The sequence below is a fragment of the Desmodus rotundus genome, chromosome 2, assembly GCF_022682495.2.
Source record: "Desmodus rotundus isolate HL8 chromosome 2, HLdesRot8A.1, whole genome shotgun sequence".
Classification (NCBI taxonomy): Eukaryota; Metazoa; Chordata; class Mammalia; order Chiroptera; family Phyllostomidae; genus Desmodus; species Desmodus rotundus.
Window position 1 is genome coordinate 200,447,289 of NC_071388.1, and position 17,866 is coordinate 200,465,154.

General features: G+C 43.7%; 1 long non-coding RNA gene across 1 annotated transcript in view; it reads right to left on the reverse strand.

Annotated features, from left to right (window-relative positions):
• The window catches only part of LOC128780279 (uncharacterized), a 60,996-nt gene extending 54,250 nt beyond the window's left edge, over positions 1-6,746 (reverse strand). Inside the window, exon 1 of the long non-coding RNA XR_008426220.1 lies at positions 6,476-6,746. This is a non-coding gene — a long non-coding RNA (uncharacterized lncRNA). The remainder of the gene's footprint in view (positions 1-6,475) is intronic.
• Positions 6,747-17,866: the final 11,120 nt, after the last annotated feature.

A 17,866-nucleotide genomic window follows, 5' to 3' on the forward strand; every position in this document is an offset into this window, starting at 1 on the left:
CTTGAACGAAGTCTTGGATAAGATGAAGTGTCAAGAAATAGAATTGTTGGTAGACTGCCATCAGAACTCATTGCACTCAAAAATGCATGAAAACAAAAAGGGAAGACCTTTCTAACTCAGCGGGGGTGAGAGGAGTGGGGAAGGAAAGTAGAATCAGAAATGGAAAAAAGTAATCCATGTGGCAGGGGCACTTGAGAAACAATGAAGGATGTGATTTTGGAGTTAGACCCCCTATGTCTGCAACTCGGTCCCAGTACCGACCAGTTCTGTGCACCTGAGGGAGTCACCTCTGTAAGCCTGTTTCTTCCGCTCTGTAATGCGTTTCGTGACAGCATCTGACCTGTAGGATTGTTGTGAGGATTGAAGGAGTTCGTTCCACACACCGCGCCTAGTTCAGTTCCTTGTGTAGAGAGAGAACCCAGTAGGTGTTAGCTGTATTTTCTATTATTATTATTCCAACAAACGGAAAACTTGCACAGGGCCCCCCAAATGACTGAAAGTTACTGGCTTCCAGAATCAAATTCCTATTCCTTGGAGTTACTCTATGATACATAACATCCAAATAAGACCCCTAAGCAAAAATGTTTCTGCAGACAAGAGAATATAGTTGTCATTTCGGTCTTTGGCCATGAATTTCAGGGATCAATTCTCCCCCGTGGAAAAATGAACTTGGAGGAACTGGGAAGTAGTTATTGCTGGGAAGTAGTTAGTAATTCTCTAAAGAAGAGCCCCGTAAGTAAGAACAGGGGAGAGAAAATAGCCTAAAGTGAAATATACAAATGAGAAGTACAGTTGCCACTGAATCAATAGGAAAATGCAAGGCACCTTAGTCTCAGCTTACCTCTGACAGTAGACAAAACAGACCCTTACTCTCCGGTTCCATCCATGCCATTGCAAAGGGTATAAGAGTATTATGCTAAGTGAAATAAGCCAGGCGGTGAGGGACAAATACCATATGATCTCACCTTTAACTGGAACATAATCAACAAAAGAAAAAAGCAAACAAAATATAACCAGAGACATTGAAACTAAGAACAATGTAACAATAGCCAGAGGGGAGTGGGGAGGGACTGGTGGGGAGAGGGGTCTATAGGAGCTACTATAAAGGACACAAGGACAAAATCAAGGGGGAGGGTAAAGGTGGGGGAGGGAGGTGGGACTGGCTGGGGTGGGGTGGACGGATGGGGAGAAAATGCAGACAATTGTAACTAAATAAAAATAATAAAATTAAAAAAAAAAAACCCAGACCCTTAACCTCTCTGGGTTTCTCTCCTTTTATTCGGCAAGTGAAATTTTGAATTTCATCACGTGATCATTAAATTCTATCCCAGATTTAAAAGTCCAAAATAAAATCGTGACCAGTCATTTACTTTCAGTTTAATCCAAAACTCTATCAGAAAGCAATATTGGAAGGATTATTACTTACAGAACACACATAACCATAGTAACACAAATTTTTAACTTTTTTTCAAGCTACCTCTCTGAATACGTAGTAGAGTCATATAATTCAAACAACAAAAAGGTATACCCAAAAAAGCTTGCTTTTACTGACGCAGTTCCAACTCTTCCCAATCTACACACACACACCAGTAACCATGGTTATCCTTCCAGATACTGTTCACAAACTTACATATACGAAGCAACTCAAGCAGAGCTTTGTTCCCACCTTGTCTACGTACTGGTGATACACAATGCTCTCCTTTTCACACCTCGCTCTTTTCACTTAACAATGTATCTTGGAGATCTTTCCATATCAATAATAAAGATTTTCCTCACTGTCTCTCCTATAGGAACAGGACATTTCATTGTGTGTGGGCATATCATCTGGGTTTTCAAACTTATTATCAAATGAATGTGCATTATACTTAACTTTTAAAAATGTTCTCTTAAGTTCATAGCTATTCCCCACCCTGCCTTCTTCTTTTTCCTCTGAATTATATGTTTATTTGTATCTTCTCTCTTTTTTCTGGAGCATTCTTGGCAGGGGTCTTTCCTCTCTTGTTAATATTTTCTAAGACTTTTGTTTTTGTTAATCGATATTATTATTTTGTTGTTAATGATGTTTTCTTCCTTCCTGTTTCTTTGGATTTGTTCTGTTACTCTTTCCAATTCTTTAGGTTGATTAACATTTTTATTTTTAAACTTTGTTTCCAAATAAATTTATTTATAGCTACAAAGTTCTGTCAAAGTGCTACTTTGTTGCCACACAATTCTAAAAATTAATTTTATTGAGATATAACTTCTGTAACATGAAATTAGCCATTTTATGTGGACAGGTTGATGACCTTTAACATATGTGACCCTGAGCGACAGAACACAGACAAGATACAGCACACTTCCCCTGCCTGCTAAAATGTGCCCTAGTTCCTCTTTCCCAACAATCTTTTCTGACACTTCACCAAAGCAACACTGATTTGCTTTCTAGCACTATAGATTAATTTTGCTTTTTCTGGAACTTTCTATAAATGGAATCCTACAGAAATGTACTCCTTAATGTCTGGTCTTTTTTACTCAGAGTTATGTTTTGGAGATCCATCCGGGTTGTTGCCCATATCAATGGTCCATCCTTGTCATTCCTGAGTAGTATTCCTTTGTGTGGGTATACCCCAATTTGTTTGTTTAGCTGTTAACCTGTTGATGGATATCGCTTTGCTTTCACTTTGGGGTGAAGGGGAAGAAATCTTCTCTGAACATTTGAGTGCAAGTATGTGTGTTGTCCCATAAATTCTGAACTACAGGATTTTTATATCTTTCATTACTAAATATTTAAATTTTTTCTTTATAATCTCTTTTTTAACTTGAGTGTTATTTAAGAATATATTACTTACTTTCAAAATATATGCATTTAAGCTCTCTTTCTGTTGTTATTTTCTAATGTTTCCATCTCCTATCTATTCTGGGGTCAGTTTTAATAACTTATTATCGTAGAAAAATTATCTGTTACAACCAAGTTCACAAGCTTATTTTATGAAGTTATACAGTGTATTCTCTGCCAGTCCTTTAGTGCTCTCTATTTCTGTGGTTATGGTCTTATTATTACCATATTTTTCAGACCATAAGATGCATCTAGGTTTTAGAAGAGGAAAATAGGAAAAAAAAATTGAAGCAAAACATGTGGTAAAATATTTAATAACATAAATAACATCATATTTCACCAATGTAAGTGTAAGCTACATTCAGACGGTAAGATGCACCCCCATTTTCCTTCCAAATTTTGGGGGAGTGCATCTTATAGTCCAAAAAATATGGTAGTTTTCACTTTATACTTTCTTTTTTCACTTGTTTAGATTAGCTGATAGTTGCATTGGCTTTTATTTTAAAAAATGAGATCTTTGTTTTTGTTTTTTGCATTAATTAATTTATGCTTTCCCCTTTGATTCTTTGTCCCTCTATTCTTGTTTGGTTTATTTTCTTCTCTTTGTTAATTTATGTTCATTTTTATTACACATAAATAGAATAGAGTAGAATTTATAGTTTCATAACATATCTTCTGATATGTAGTGTTTTCCTAGAGTCTGTAATTTTGGTTTTGGATTCCTCCTTGCCTCAAAAGTTACCCTAAGAAACTTCTAAAAAATATTTCCAGGGGAGTAGTGCTGCTGCTGTTTATTTTCATTTATCGTTTTCCCACTGCAGCCGGGGGAGGGCGTGTGTGCAGATCCCACTTTAGGGCTGCGCTTAGTTCTCTCTGCGCCCTAACAGCTGGTCATTTTTGTGTGTGTGAATATTCCTTGGGTACTTGGGGGGAAATGTGTGCTCTGTTTTCATGGAACCCAGTATGATATATACAATTGGATTTCCCTTGTTAATTCTGTTGTTGAAGTCTGATGTTTTTATTACTTGTTATTCACTTAATCCACCATAGACTAAGAGAACGCACCAAAGTCCCTTCCCATAAAGTATTTCTGCCTAGATCTTGTTGTATTGAAATTTTTTTCTTTATGCATGTTGATACTATGTTTTTAGGCTTATGTACACTCAAAACTATTTGATCCTTGTTCTGAATTGCACTTTTTATTATGTTAAACTGTGATATTGTTATAGTTGTGAAGACAACTGATAAATCAGAGTTGTTCTGCCCCAGCTGGTGTGGCTCAGTGGACTGAGCAACAGCTTGCAAACCAAAGGGTCACTAGTTCAATTCCCAGTCAGGGAACATGCCTTGGTTGCAGGCTGGGTCCCCTGCTGGGGATGTACAAGAGGCAACTAATTGATGTTTCTCTCCCTCTCTAAAAATAAATAAATAAAGTCTTCATAAAAAAAGAATTGTTATAGTTCTGTGTCCTCCCACTGCTTTTTCTTCCACTATTCAATATCAGTTTATAATAGTCATCCTTATGCTTTAAATATACTTGTACTTCCTCCATTTGCTTTATCAGCTCTAAATGACAGGTGTCATCTCTTCACCTGAAAGATGAGGAAATCAGGGTCCCTACAGGAGCTCCATTACGTGATACTGTTACCCTCACGTTGACAGCCTCAGGGCTTACAGCATCTACATTCAGTTCCTGACGACATATTGGTACCCATCTAAACCTATTAGGACTGCCAGGCCTTTCCAGTCTGGTTCCCAGCCCTCCCCCACTGACCTTGGCCCTCAGAGGAGGAAAGGCCTCTGTGGTCTTTGAGGACCACAGTGTATAGCTCCAGTGCTGGAGGGCTATTTGGGACTCTTCAGGTTTGGAGCCATAGGTGGGGGTTTGGTCTGAAGCACAGGATCTACAAGCCTGTGGAGATCGCACCGCCGGCTAGCAGAGAGAGGGCAGAGCAGTGCCACCAAGCAGGGCCTGCCTGTGAGCGCGGTGATGTGCTCCTGAAGGCTCAAGGAAAATCTGGGCAGAGACGTGGCAGGGGACAGATGTCCCACTTGAGTAGATGGGGACACTGAATCATGACCACTTGGGTTCAAGAGGTAGAGTGGTCACATGTGACCCACACCCCGTCCCCAGGCTAGACAGGCCTGGGAACATTTAGACTAGATGTGAAATTAAAACATGACTCAATAAGAAAATATTGTACATTTTTTGTAGATAAATACTGAGGTCTGATTAAACAAAAATGTGGGATTATAGATGTTTACATGAAGCTCTTCCTGTAATTGATACAGATGTGTACTTTTGTCTTTAAATAAGAATCAGAGTTAGAACTGGGCAAAACAAATACTTCCTACTACAACCAGTACCCTTTTCTGAATAGAATTTAAACTCATCTTGCTGCTCATGCCTTTGTATTTGCTACAATAATCACACACACACACACACACACATGGTAGCCTTCTGGGGTTCTCCTTCAACACACCGGGGCTTTCACAGTCCACCTTTACGTGTCCAAATCGTACTCTCTCCCTCCCTAGAGCCTGAGGGGGCACAGGTCCAGAAAAACAAAATCACCCTGTCACAACCCTCCCCTGCTCCCCTCCTTCAGAGGCCACTTCTCTCTCCTTTGAACTCCCAGGCTGTTTTATCTGCTCCGCTCACGGACTTGGTCGCTTTCTGGCTTGTATTAGAGTTGTTTATGCGTACTAGACACCACGGTCAAGACAAAAGAATGACTGTTGGCTTTGGAGTCGGACCTGTCTGAGGATGGATGCCAGGTCCATCCCTTACTAGGTGGGTGGCCTTGGGAAAATTCCAGAGTCTGGGAAGCCTCCTTTTTTGGCAAAATATATAAATAATATCCTCTCTCCTGATTGTTTTGAAGATTGGAGATTGTATACATAAAACACAGTACTTGGTAAAGTACCAAAAAAGTCAATCATCATTATTATTATCATCATCATCATCATCCTTATTTATGATGTTATTTTTGTTATTTCTTATGTCCCCTTTGAAGTATTTACTTATCCACTCATCAAACAGACATTTATGGAGGACTAATTCGGTGTCAGGCACTGGGCTCCACATGGAAAAAAAAAAAGACAGAAGGTTTGGGGTGGGGGAGGCGAAGGAGGTAAATAAACAAGCAAACAAATAAATACAGAGATAATTTCACAAGAAGACAGACTGTGAAGAAACTATAATGAGATATACAGTGGAGAGTGACAGAGGCAGGGGGAGACAAGCAAAGGCCACTCAGGAAGGCAGGGCTTGGGCAGAGATCAGGGTAAGCGGGAAGCACCTACCAGCGTCCCAATGCCAGAGCGTTTCAGAAGGCCCTGAGGGGGACTGAAGTGAACTAAGGAAAGCATGGCAGAGGACGGATGGGAAGCGAAGGGCAGCGGCCAGTCCCTGAGGGCTGGGTTGGCCCTGTTAAAGAGCATGGACTTATTCCCAACATGATCAGGAAGTTCCTGGAAGACCTGGTTCTCTGGCTCGTACCCAGTATGATAGATCTGCCTGTGCATTTGCTCCCTGAGCGCTGCTACCCAGCAGCCAGTCCACAGGCTTTTGTGAAATACAGAGATGAAAGGAAAGAAGGAAGACAGGAGGGGGGAAGGAGGAAGACAAGGTCACAGTGGACATCTGATGGTTCTCACCATTGTCAGGGACTCGAGGACAGACCGAGGCTGGCCTTGGTAGGTGGAGAAATTTTCCATCCTCTCGTGAACACTTGGTGTCATGCTGGTCTCTTTCCTCGGCTGGTCCCAGATGGCGCTGGGGGCCGGGGACCTGGGAGGTCTGTGAGAAGAGCAGCTCATCGCTGCCTCTGGCTCTCATCGCTGGCAGTTCTGTCTCTCAGGTCGCAGATAACAACTGTCAGATGGTCTGACTGTGCAGCAATAAGCTTCCCCAAAACAAAGAGGCCAGCCCAGCTCCAGAAAAGCTGCAGTCTGGACAGAACATACAAGCCTGGAAAAAATTAAAAGTTCATGAGCAAATGAACAAAGCACCTCGGGGAAATGCAAGGGGTTAGCCATAAGCACACAATGTTCCCGACGCCCTTGAACGCACAAGCAGAAAAATAATCATACATCCTTGGTAAAGGGAAAAAGAAACCACAAGAGCAACAAGTCAGGGCTGCCATACAAAACTAAAAATAATGCCGCAAAAGGTTGGCCCGGCCCAGAGATGGAGGGAAAGGGGAATGGAAGGCAATGGGGGAAGACAAGAAGCAAGGGCAGGGGCCCTGGGAGGGACAGAGTGGGGGTGGAGGGGGCAGAGGCTGCTGGGCACAGCCTACCCCACCTTGTCTTCCAGAGCATTCCATTCCCTTCACAGCCTCAGGGGCGCCAGTTCCCCCAGACACCCTGCTCTCTAAGAGCATCACAGTGAGGAGAAGCGAGGCTACAAATCAGGAAAACCACAGACTCCTCTTAAATACTGTCTTATTTTTCATTGACAATTCTATAATACATCATCTGAGTATTAAACGTTTTTAAATTAATTTTGGTCTTAAATATAAAAAGAACCGAACTCAAGCTCAGTCGAGCCCCTTGGCACAGGGTGCAGGGGATACTCGCTAATAGACAAACACCTCCAGGAGAAGGTTTATGGGTCAGAACAAAACAGCAGCGTTCGGGAAGAGTGTGAGAGTGTGAGGCTCAGGGCCCCCATGTGAGTCCCATTGAAGATTTACCAAGCCTGGAAGGGATGAGAGCTGCCTGTCTCCATTCATAGCTCAAGGAGCTACAGCGGTAGGAATACCGGTAGAACGAACTTGCGTGCTCATTATTCTTAACGACCAGTTTCCTCGTGAGTGCCAGCTTTGTGCACAGAAAAGGCCACGGGAGCACATTTCTGGGAAATGTTGCTGTCAGAGCCAAATACCAGCTGTGGCTTCGTCACCAAGGTTCCTGGAACACAGGCCTTTTTCAGCAGAAAGGTAGAAGGAAGACTCAAGCAAGGACGCACTGCCTGGGGCTAAGGCCTTGCCAACGTCACATTTACAAAAGGTAAAAGCAAATTGTTTTGGCACAAAGGAAGCTATTTTATCCAAAAGTTCTAAAGATGTTTGGAATTAAATCATCATACAATGTCTACCATGTATGGGGCACCCAGCGCTCTGTACGACAGGAGTGGCTAGAATGATACCGTGGTCCCCTTGGTAGGTCTCTGAGAAGCCAAGCAATTTTCCCAAGGCCTCTTGGTGGGTAAATGGGATTTCAGGGTTAGCCTAGGACTATCTCATTCCAATGCTGGAATAAAAGCTCATCTCTCCACGACCACAGTGGGGAAGTTTAAATGGCAGGTTCCATCTACGTGTCATCTTTGGTGAACTTCTTGGATGGTTGATTGTGTTTTCACTGGCTGTTGTGGGGAGAGTGGTCAACCTTTTCATGGCACATACACAGTAGGTGTAGTCTTCTCCCCAGCAATGCTGTAGTGTAGTTTCCTGGAGAAGAAATGCTGCATTTAAATCTCCAAAGAGAAATGCTGTTTTCAGACTTTTTTGGCTCGGGGTTGCTTTGTGTCACGAAGATCAGCTCCATGGCTGGGGCATGGAAGAGTAAAAATAGATTTCCCATTAGCAGCGACAAGTAGCAGTTGTTTGTCAGCCAAAGGGGGAATTCTTTCATTCTTTTCCTGCTTTAGTTCTTTTGCTGCCAATGGTTAAGCCAGGTTCGCTGTAGAGTGGGTGAGAGCTGACTTCACACCTGGGCAGAATACATGGTCACCTACAAAAGCCGACTCCAGAGATGTGAGGACAGGCATGCTGAACCCAGGCAAGACTTGAGAGCGCTCCCCCACCCCCACCTCTGCCAACCAAAGACAGGAGGAAATAAGTTTAGCTTTAATGTATATATACAACATTGAAGTTATCCTGAAAACCTGAAAAGAAGCTATTTTAATTTAGCAAACATGCAAGTTTTATGGCATTGTCCAAGTAAAGTTTTATTTTTAATTACATATAAAGGAAAGGAACCACTATATCATATTCCTTTTCAAGGCTCACTGCCTACAAAGTGCTAAATCTTCCCCAACTAAACTGATCATCTTCCAATGAACATCCCATATGGATACGTAAAATCCCAATTTTAGCTGTAAGCTCCCCTTTGCTGAAGTGGTCTCTTTTTTTCTGGGCAGGTTTTCTTTCTTGAGGCAAATACCTTGGGAACTAATATATTAATTTAATATACCTTTGGGAAAAAATAATTGGCTCTCAGATATGTTTTCTCCACTCCAGAAACACCCAGGGTCCCATGAAAGCGTTTGGCAAAGGGCAACGCCAACCTCAACCAATGTGTAGAAAAGTTAGGACAAATCTTGCTGACCTAATATTTTTGCTCTAGGCCAGTCCCTGGTTCTACAAAATGTGCCAGGGAATCATCACAAAAATCCTGAAATTCTGTTATTGTAAGAAACCAGCTCTCTGCTTTGAACCTTTGGCGAGTCCACGGGCAGCCCCAGTGTCCTCTTCCCAGGAGGAATGTGCACAGCCCTGCCCAGGAAACACACTGCGTGAGGTTTGATGTTGACGCACTTCTGGACCCCCGCTTGAGATCAGATAACCTTCGTGTTTTATACACAAAGAAGCAGAGGCCCAGAGAGGCATGCTTGCGCAAAGTCTCTTAGCTGTGGCAAAGCGCAGATGAGAACCAAAGCAGTCATACGATCGTTAAAAGAAATACCCCCCTCCACAGATTCCCATCTGTCAAACATTTCAGCAAACACCAATAGTCGGGTTACTCTCTTCAGGAAGAAGTTTGTTTAGCTCAGCCAAATGTATTATATTTTTCAACAGATGAAGTAAACCAGATTCAGAACTCTGCCTTTTTCTTTTTTTACATATGGAGGATGGGGCTCTGCTAACGGGAGTAATTGGTGTGGGGTGGGGGTGAGAGGTGGAAGCCAAATTAAATGAACAATTTCCATTTAGACCAGAAACATGCTGTTCATAAGAAAAATAGGTTGGCTCTTTTAGATGTATCATTAACGTTTCCTCCTTGACTTGTGGGGAGGGGTGGGGTGACATGTGTGTGTGTGTGAGCGGTGAGCTTTGCATGTGTGCATGTGTGTATATATGCATGTGTGTGGCATGTTGTGCGAGTGAGCTGGTATGCATTCTGCATGTGTGCATATGTGATGTGCATGTGTGTGCCCATGTGTGTGCAGGTGATGTGGTATGCATGTGTGTGTGTGAACGGTGTGGTTTGCATGTGTGTATTGGGTGGTACAGTGTGGGTCTGAATGTGCATGTGTGCACATGTGTGTGTGAGTGATGTGGCATGCATGTGTGTATATGGATGGTGTGGTGTGGGTGTGAATATGCAGGTGTGTGTGGTGTGTGTGGTGTGTGCACATGTGTGTGTATTAGTGGTGTGGCATGCCTGGGGGGCGGTATGATGTGTGTGGATGTGCACGTGTGTGATGTGTGTGTGTGTGGTATGGTATACATGTGTGCACTTGTGCACATGAGTGATGTGGTATGCCTGTGTGGGTGGTGTGGTGTGGTGTGGGTGTGAATGAGCATGTGTGCACATGTGTGTGTGGTATGGTGTGCGTGTAAGTGTGTGTGTGCCTTTGGCTGTCATCTTCTGTGAAAACTAAGCGGGAAGCTTCATTTAGTCCAGGAGGAAAAGCCCTTAATTAACAGTCAGGCTTCAAAAGGTTAATGAGACGGCTGAGCAGCACTCTCACCCCGGCTAGCCCGGAAGCCCCCCGAGAGCACGGAGAAGGAAACCGGACTGGGAAGGTGGCAGTGGGGGAGGTGGTACATCTGTGTCTGGAGCACAGAAACTTCAAATCAAGGACTTCCACGTGGCATTTTCTGACAGCCTAGTGTCATAAATACAGGTTTCAGGATTCCAGAGAACATAATTGTTTGTTCAGTTTTCATGCCTTTTCATTACTGAAACTTTCAAAGAGTTCAGTGGAAGTGAGTTGGAATCTCACATCAACAATTGCCCATTGAGGGACCTCAGACAATTTCCTTTGTAGGCCCTAGTTTATTGTACTGGGTCAAATGGTGTTCTCTGTAATATCTACAGACCTTTGGTATGAAGGGTTATATGAGCACAAGAGCTGATTTGTGACCAGCGACAGGCATGTAGCAAAATGCATGATAGATGTGAGCTGTGGGTGTTACTTTTCACTGTATCTGATCCAGGAGGAGTTCTGAACTCATGGGCAGGAGACCAGGGACTTTTGTTCCTTGATGTTACAGGGAAAAAAGGAAATGCGCCACATAGTAAATAAAGGATTCCATCCAGCACTAACCCTTGGTGATTCTATCATTCCTTGTTGCCTCTTTGAAAGTCTGTGGTGGGAGTCCTTTCCCACCTGCCTGCTCTGATTGACCTCATTCTGCTTTCTGGTTCTGTTGCTTTCCCTTTTGAGGGCTGCACCTGTCCCCCACTCTCCACCTCGCTGGTTATCCAGATCAACTTCAGCAACCCCCTAGGTCAGGAAAGGACTTCAAATTTGTGCACCAGCTTCACGCACTGAATACTGAGCCCATGAGACTATGCCCAAACTCTCTGGGAGGCAGGCATGAAAGCACTTTCAGAATCCATTTTAATCAACCTGACATAAATATAATTTTATAGTCATGTTAAATGGGGGTGAAACTAAAATCCAATTTCCTTGTATACAAGCGGTCCAGACAAGTTGAGATCTGAGATGACTTTGAGAGCAGGAGGCAGGAACTGTATCCCTGTGCTGTCTCTCACACAAGCACACAGTAGTTCCTCAATAAGACTGAGGGTGGGAGGAAGGAAAGCACATGGGGATTTCATGTTGTAAAAAAAGAAGGAATTGACTCCGTTTAATGATTCAATTTAGAACCATGGTTCTTCTTTAATCCAATTACCCTCAAATCTTTCACCTTGGTCCCATAGGTTAGCAGGTGGTGTGTTTCTGACCTGAATGTGTACTCATGGCACTGATGTTCATTCTCAGCTCCGCAGGTGAGGGCGAGTCAGCAAAGGAGCCTGGACGAGAATGTCTGTCATCGTCTCTGCCACCGGTCGAGGCCCCACTGTTCCGGATGTCCCAATCTACTTTAAACTTCCTTTGGAATTTCCTGAGAAAATCCAACCTCTGTTGAAAAGGACAACCTGTAACTGAAGCACCAAGAAAAAAATAGTATCATTCCAGATCTAGTTCTCTAATTCAGCTCCATGTGCCTGATTATAAAAGTACTTTGGCGTTTGTAGACAAAACATGAAGAAGTCCTTTTAGCATTTCAACAGTCAGTGCATAGGAATTCATTAAGAGGGGACGGCAAACTGCCCAACAGCATGAGAACAGTGGCACCGCGCTCCGAGAGGCTCCTTTAGCAGGTCCAGCATTTCAGAAGCCCGGGGCAAGGGTCTTTGCCTCCTGCCAATTCTCTCCCGTAAGAAACATCTATCACTGGGGGAGTCGGGGCACCAGCAAATATTTTCTAGAAAGGATTAGATAGTATGTATTTAACTTCGGGGGCCATAGGTTTCTGCAGTTGTAGGGCCATAGGCTATCCTTAAATGCATGAGTACAGCCCGGTGCCAATAAAACTTTATTTGCAAAAACAGTCAACTGGGCTAAAGGTGGCTCAGAGGGCACAGCTGGCTGACTCCTGATTTATCAACCATGAAGTGATGTGATATATGGTTTACTAAGTTTCTCATCCAACCCCCTTTGTGGTTTTTTATAATATTTCGTTTTCTTTCTCATTATGAAAATGAGACATGATCACTGTACAAACTTACATCAGGATAGAAAAGATGAAAATCATTCGTAACGCCATCAGACATACCACTTCTTAATATTGGGGAGTTGTGTGTTATAGAATCAGGATAATACTATCATCTTCTAACTGCAAATTTATCTAATTCTCTCATTTTTATGCTATTTCCTACATAAGTTTACACTCAATTTGACTTCTGGTATAGAGATGGTTTCGGGAGCGGTGAGGAAGTTCAGCAGCATCTCTCCGCTCACGTTTACACTAGGGGACTGGGGGGCTGGGGGCCCGAGATCTGGAGCAACTTAGCGCGGGGGGGGGGGGGGGGGGGGGGGGATGCCACTCACGTGTTCCCCTGGGTCCGGGTGTAGAGCGATCCCGGGGAGAAGGGCTGTAGCGGGGCGGGCGGGGAGAAACAACTTGTTGCTAATATTGTATCATAAGGCTCCTGTGAAAATCCATGTAAGTCCTTCAGGAAATTCTGTTCAACTGGTGCACAGTCCAAGCTTTGAGAAGCACTGGGGGTTGGCAGTTCAGGAAATGCTACATCAAAATACGGTATTTTGGCTTTTGAATGTTTCCAGCTGAAGGGATTTGAGAAAACAGCAGAAGGAGGTCACTGTGACCTTCTCCCCACCCTGCTCGCAGACACATAAAACCCCCTCGTAAGAACCGCCCTCCCTGCGCCCGGAGATGCGAGCTTCCTTATCTCTAAAGACAAAGAATTGCCGAGAAGAATCTGACCCGACAACCAGCACGACTTGCTAACTTTCCCCAGGTTGGCTCGTGCTCCTTAACCTGTCGTGTTGGTCCACGTGTGTTCCCTCTTCATCAAGCTTTGCGTGAAAACACTCAGGTCTAATAACTATTTTGGGGTCTTCATTTCCTTATGAGGCTCTTGTGTAAATTTTATATTCAGTAGATTTTTGTGCTTTTCCCCTGTGAAAGTGTTTGTCAGTTTAATTTTCAGGCCCAGCCAGGAACCTTAGGAGGGTCGCAGGGGAGCCTGTTCCTCCTCTGCAGGGAGGAGATCCCTGCACCGCGAGCTTCAGCTGCCCTTTCACTTCAGCGAGGACTCGGTCTCCAGTTTGGCTCGTAACTCAGGCCTCCTCGCTGTCCACAAGTTTTTGCCAATTTGGTCATTTATCTAATCATTAGTAGGATAATGTAAGTGCTGATTTCCAAGAGTTTATGGGAGAGAATAAGTAAAACCTGACACCTAGAAACACAGGCATGTGGATCCCATGTGGCTTTCCCACCCCAACTCCCACCCCACCCCCTCCCCATCCCCCTCCCCCCCTCCCCCTCCCCATCCCCCTCCCCCCCTCCCCCTCCACCACAGCCCTTGTGCATTCCTAAAATAAACCTGACTTTTTCTGTTCTGTTGCTAAAAGAGGGGCACTTACTGAGACAACAAAAAAATAGGGAACCAGAATATGACTTTGGACACGAATGAACTAAACTAGACAGAAAAGATAAAGAATGGAAATAAATGTAGCTCTGTAGAGTGGAAGTTACAAGGTGGACAGAGATTTACTCTCAGGCTCCTGTGAGATCGATCATATTTGCTCAGCAAATGAATAACACAGGCAGCTGGAGCGGTAGTTTTTAAGGGACAGACCGTAATTTTTTTTAAGTACTTAAAAACCGGAGACTTGCAGTGTGTCTACGAGAATTCAGACTCGGCCGCAGATAGCACCCCTCTCCTCTGCTTGCACATCTGGGAAATAGGGACAATGATGGTTTCTGCCTCTAGGGTGCTGGATAAACTGAGCTCATTGATGTATACGTATGCGGGCAGCCAGTCGAATGAATGCAGAATGTTGCTACAGTTTGTAATAGAATCAGGGAAGGACTACAGCTCTTGATGACCATTTAATTCTTGCAGACCTTTTATTGACAACGTTGTCCTTGCTCTAGTTTGTTTCTGTATATGTGTAAAGGTAATGAGACAATTATGCTATAAATTACACCATTAATTCATTTCAACTAGAGTGCCCTCAAATTAATACTAATTAGTGATGTTTGTGTGCAATTTCAAGAGGTTAACGTGGTGTTTGCTTTGTAATCCCACTGGGAGGGAAAAATCAGGTGTGCGTTTCATTTTTCTAAGACTAAAAATGGAAGAAGCTAATATAAAGTGAAGGTCAAATAATGACATCGGCATTATTCAATCGTGTGATGTGTTGCCCCTTAACAATGAAAATATCATCTCTAATGCCAGGGAGAAGGAAATCACTCAACCTGAAGCACCAAATTAGGGTGAAGAAGAGAGAGACTGGGGCATGATGTTCATCAAAAAATAAAAATAAAAAAATCTTGACTCTCCAAAATGTTCAGTCATTTGAGTTTGTCTGAACAATTTAAGACACGTCAATCATCTCTTCTAAATTGTTTAGGCAACAAAGCTCAATTTGGGAGGAGTGGGGAAGTTGGCTGCTTCTATATTGCCAACATAGCTCATTATTTTCAAAATTCATCACCCCAATCAACACAATAAAAAGAAAAAAAGGTAAGTGTCCTATCCCTTCTAGCGGTAAAATGACCTAAAAGGCTCCGCTTGCACAGAAATCAAAGAGTCTCCTATAGAAACACACATTCCCAGACAGCTCAGGGAATCAGCATTTGTAGGAAGTGACTCTAGGAATCAGTTTGGGTCAACAATTCCCAACAGTGGTTCTCAGCCCTGAGCTTGTACCAGAATCTTCTGGAGGGCACAGGAAGCAGCAGTGATGACAGATGCCCAGGCCCCATCCCAGATAGTCAGCCAGCATCTCTGGAGTTGGCCTGGCCACTGAGTTCTTTCAAAGCTACCTAGATGATGCCAACGTGTAGCTGGGCAGAGAAACGCCATTCCCCAGCCTCGCTACTCAGTGCCACTGGCAGACCAGGATGAGCAGCCCAGGAGCCCTGGGCGCCAGTTAGAAATGCAGGCCCCGCCCCAGGCCCCTCAGGGGCAGTCTGCAGTTGACCAACGCTTCCGGGATCTCTGTGCACACTGAAGGCTGACAAGGCAGTTCTAGTGCCTCTCAACAGAACACATGTCTCTTCACCCCCTCCCTCTTCCCATTGCACCACCCACCACAAAAGTAGCTGAACATATTTTCAGAGGTCGTTTTCTTGTACACTTGGCCACTGAAAGCCAACTGAAGAGGGACAGGGAGCAGCCAACCTATGTGTTCCAAAATCATTTATTAAAGTATATGAAGTGATGCACACTGCTTTGACCCAATCAAACGCCCCAACAAACTGTAACTGGCGGTTTCCGTTTTATGCCCCGTAACCAAAGACATTAAGCATCACTAGCATTCACATCCGTGAATTCATTTAGACAGTTTTCTTTAATTAACGATGAAGACACTACAGTTCTAAGTACCAGACAGAATCAGGGGAGAAGAAAAACTGAAAATAAGCATAACACTATAAAGAAAACTTGGGAGAGTGAACCACTTCTAAATAAAAATATATACCCAGCCTGGTACCCATTACATATATACATAATACATGTTATACACATATGTACAATAAATGTTTTGGTAGCAATACAGACCATGCATTGGTCCTTTTGTACACAGATGAAGTAGCACCTTGAGCAGCACCACCATCTTCAGATGACCAACCAAACCGCACGTACATTAAATGAAAAAATATATATGCATTTCATTGGGCCCACCCTGCAGCCAAGAGGTGTAAAGAGTTTTGTAAGAAAAATTGTCCCAGGAACTACATTCTTAATCCAATAGAAAAGTTTTAAAAAAAGAAAACAGCACTAAAGATGTCTCTACAAATACAGACAAGTTTTCCCGCTCACTGAATGAGTCCTATCACGCGGCATATTGGTTAACGGTGGAGAAATAAACCACTGAAGCAAAGAGAGAGACTGAAGTGCAGGGCGGATGGCAGACGTCTAAAACACCAGATCACTTGATATAAACATCCTAAATGCCACTCATCAACCAACAAGGGAAGAAGGACAACTCTCCAGCTCAGTCATACATTTTTTGATCTTCAAGGCTGATAATGAGCTCCTTATGCCTGAAATGCCTTCAGAGTTGGATCCAACACCTTCAGTACCCTTCCACCTCCTCCTGGCACTCACTTGATGTTCTGGTAACAAGGAGAGAGGGACACCCAGGACGTGCCACCTGACCTGCACATTCTCTACCTACACTTGGGAGACCAATTGTGGAGCTATGGGAAGACCTCCAAGGTTTTCACTGCCTTGGCCTTGAAAATGACAACAGACATCCATGTTCAACCCTTGATGTTCTACCGACTACAAGAAAGTCGTTTGTGCTCTCCCCAACTAAGCTCACAGATGAGAGAGGTCTTTGCCTTAGCTCTGGCGAGGTCACATTTCTTCATATCCCTAGCAGCACATGCTTCTCCCTCTCCAGTTTCTCAGCAGCCTATACGCGTGCAGCCTCACTGCCAACTAACATTCACAGCGTCCTAGGAACCCTTAGGCCCCCTGTCAAGTCATTGCAAAGGAGCGATTTCATATTTGGCTTCCATCCACTCTCCTTCACGTGCCTTCCAAAGGGTTCTGTCTCTCCCCAGTCAAGGTCTTCGTTCCCACGGTGCCTGGGGTTCCGACGCCTCCTTGTGTGATGATGGACTGACCAACAGAGCTCTGCCAGAATGGTCGGAGCGCGTCACATCTATCCCATTTTTCACGGCTCTGTTTGTGTCAGTGGACAGGGAGCTCCCTTCCCCCATCTTTAAATCACCTCTGATAAATAAAAGTAAAATTTTCAACCACATGGCGTGTTGAATTCAGGAACGAAACAGGGCTTCAGGATTGCCCGATTCTGTTTCTTCCAGTATAGTAAGGCCATTGCTTAACACCTTGTCCCAAATGTAAAAGACAGCAAGCTGGGAGACAATAGTCAGGGAAGGAAAGGTCAAAGATCTCTACCTCTGGCTAGAAGACTTTTAGTACATCCATTTTTGCAGGTCACCTAGGTTAGGCAAGAGAGTCCCTGACCTTTGAAAGGTAGCAAGAAATAGCCACCAATGTACCATCAGTACTGATTTGTCACTGTTGACTCAGGCTGTTGATTATTAATGGATTCTCCTCACTTGTAGCTGCTTCTAGGACCTTTTCTTTAAAATCATTACAAAGATATCATCACAGTCATGAACTATACTTGTTCTTTCCACTAAAGAAAATTTTAAAACTTTGCCTAAGTCTCTAGAAAAGAATGAGTGTTGTGAAAGGCTGGTATCCTGAAGAAAAAGCCACTAACTTATAGGCTAACCAGAGGCCACTTGAATCCCCATTAACATGAGCCCTTGGCGGGCCTACAAATACTTTGAAATG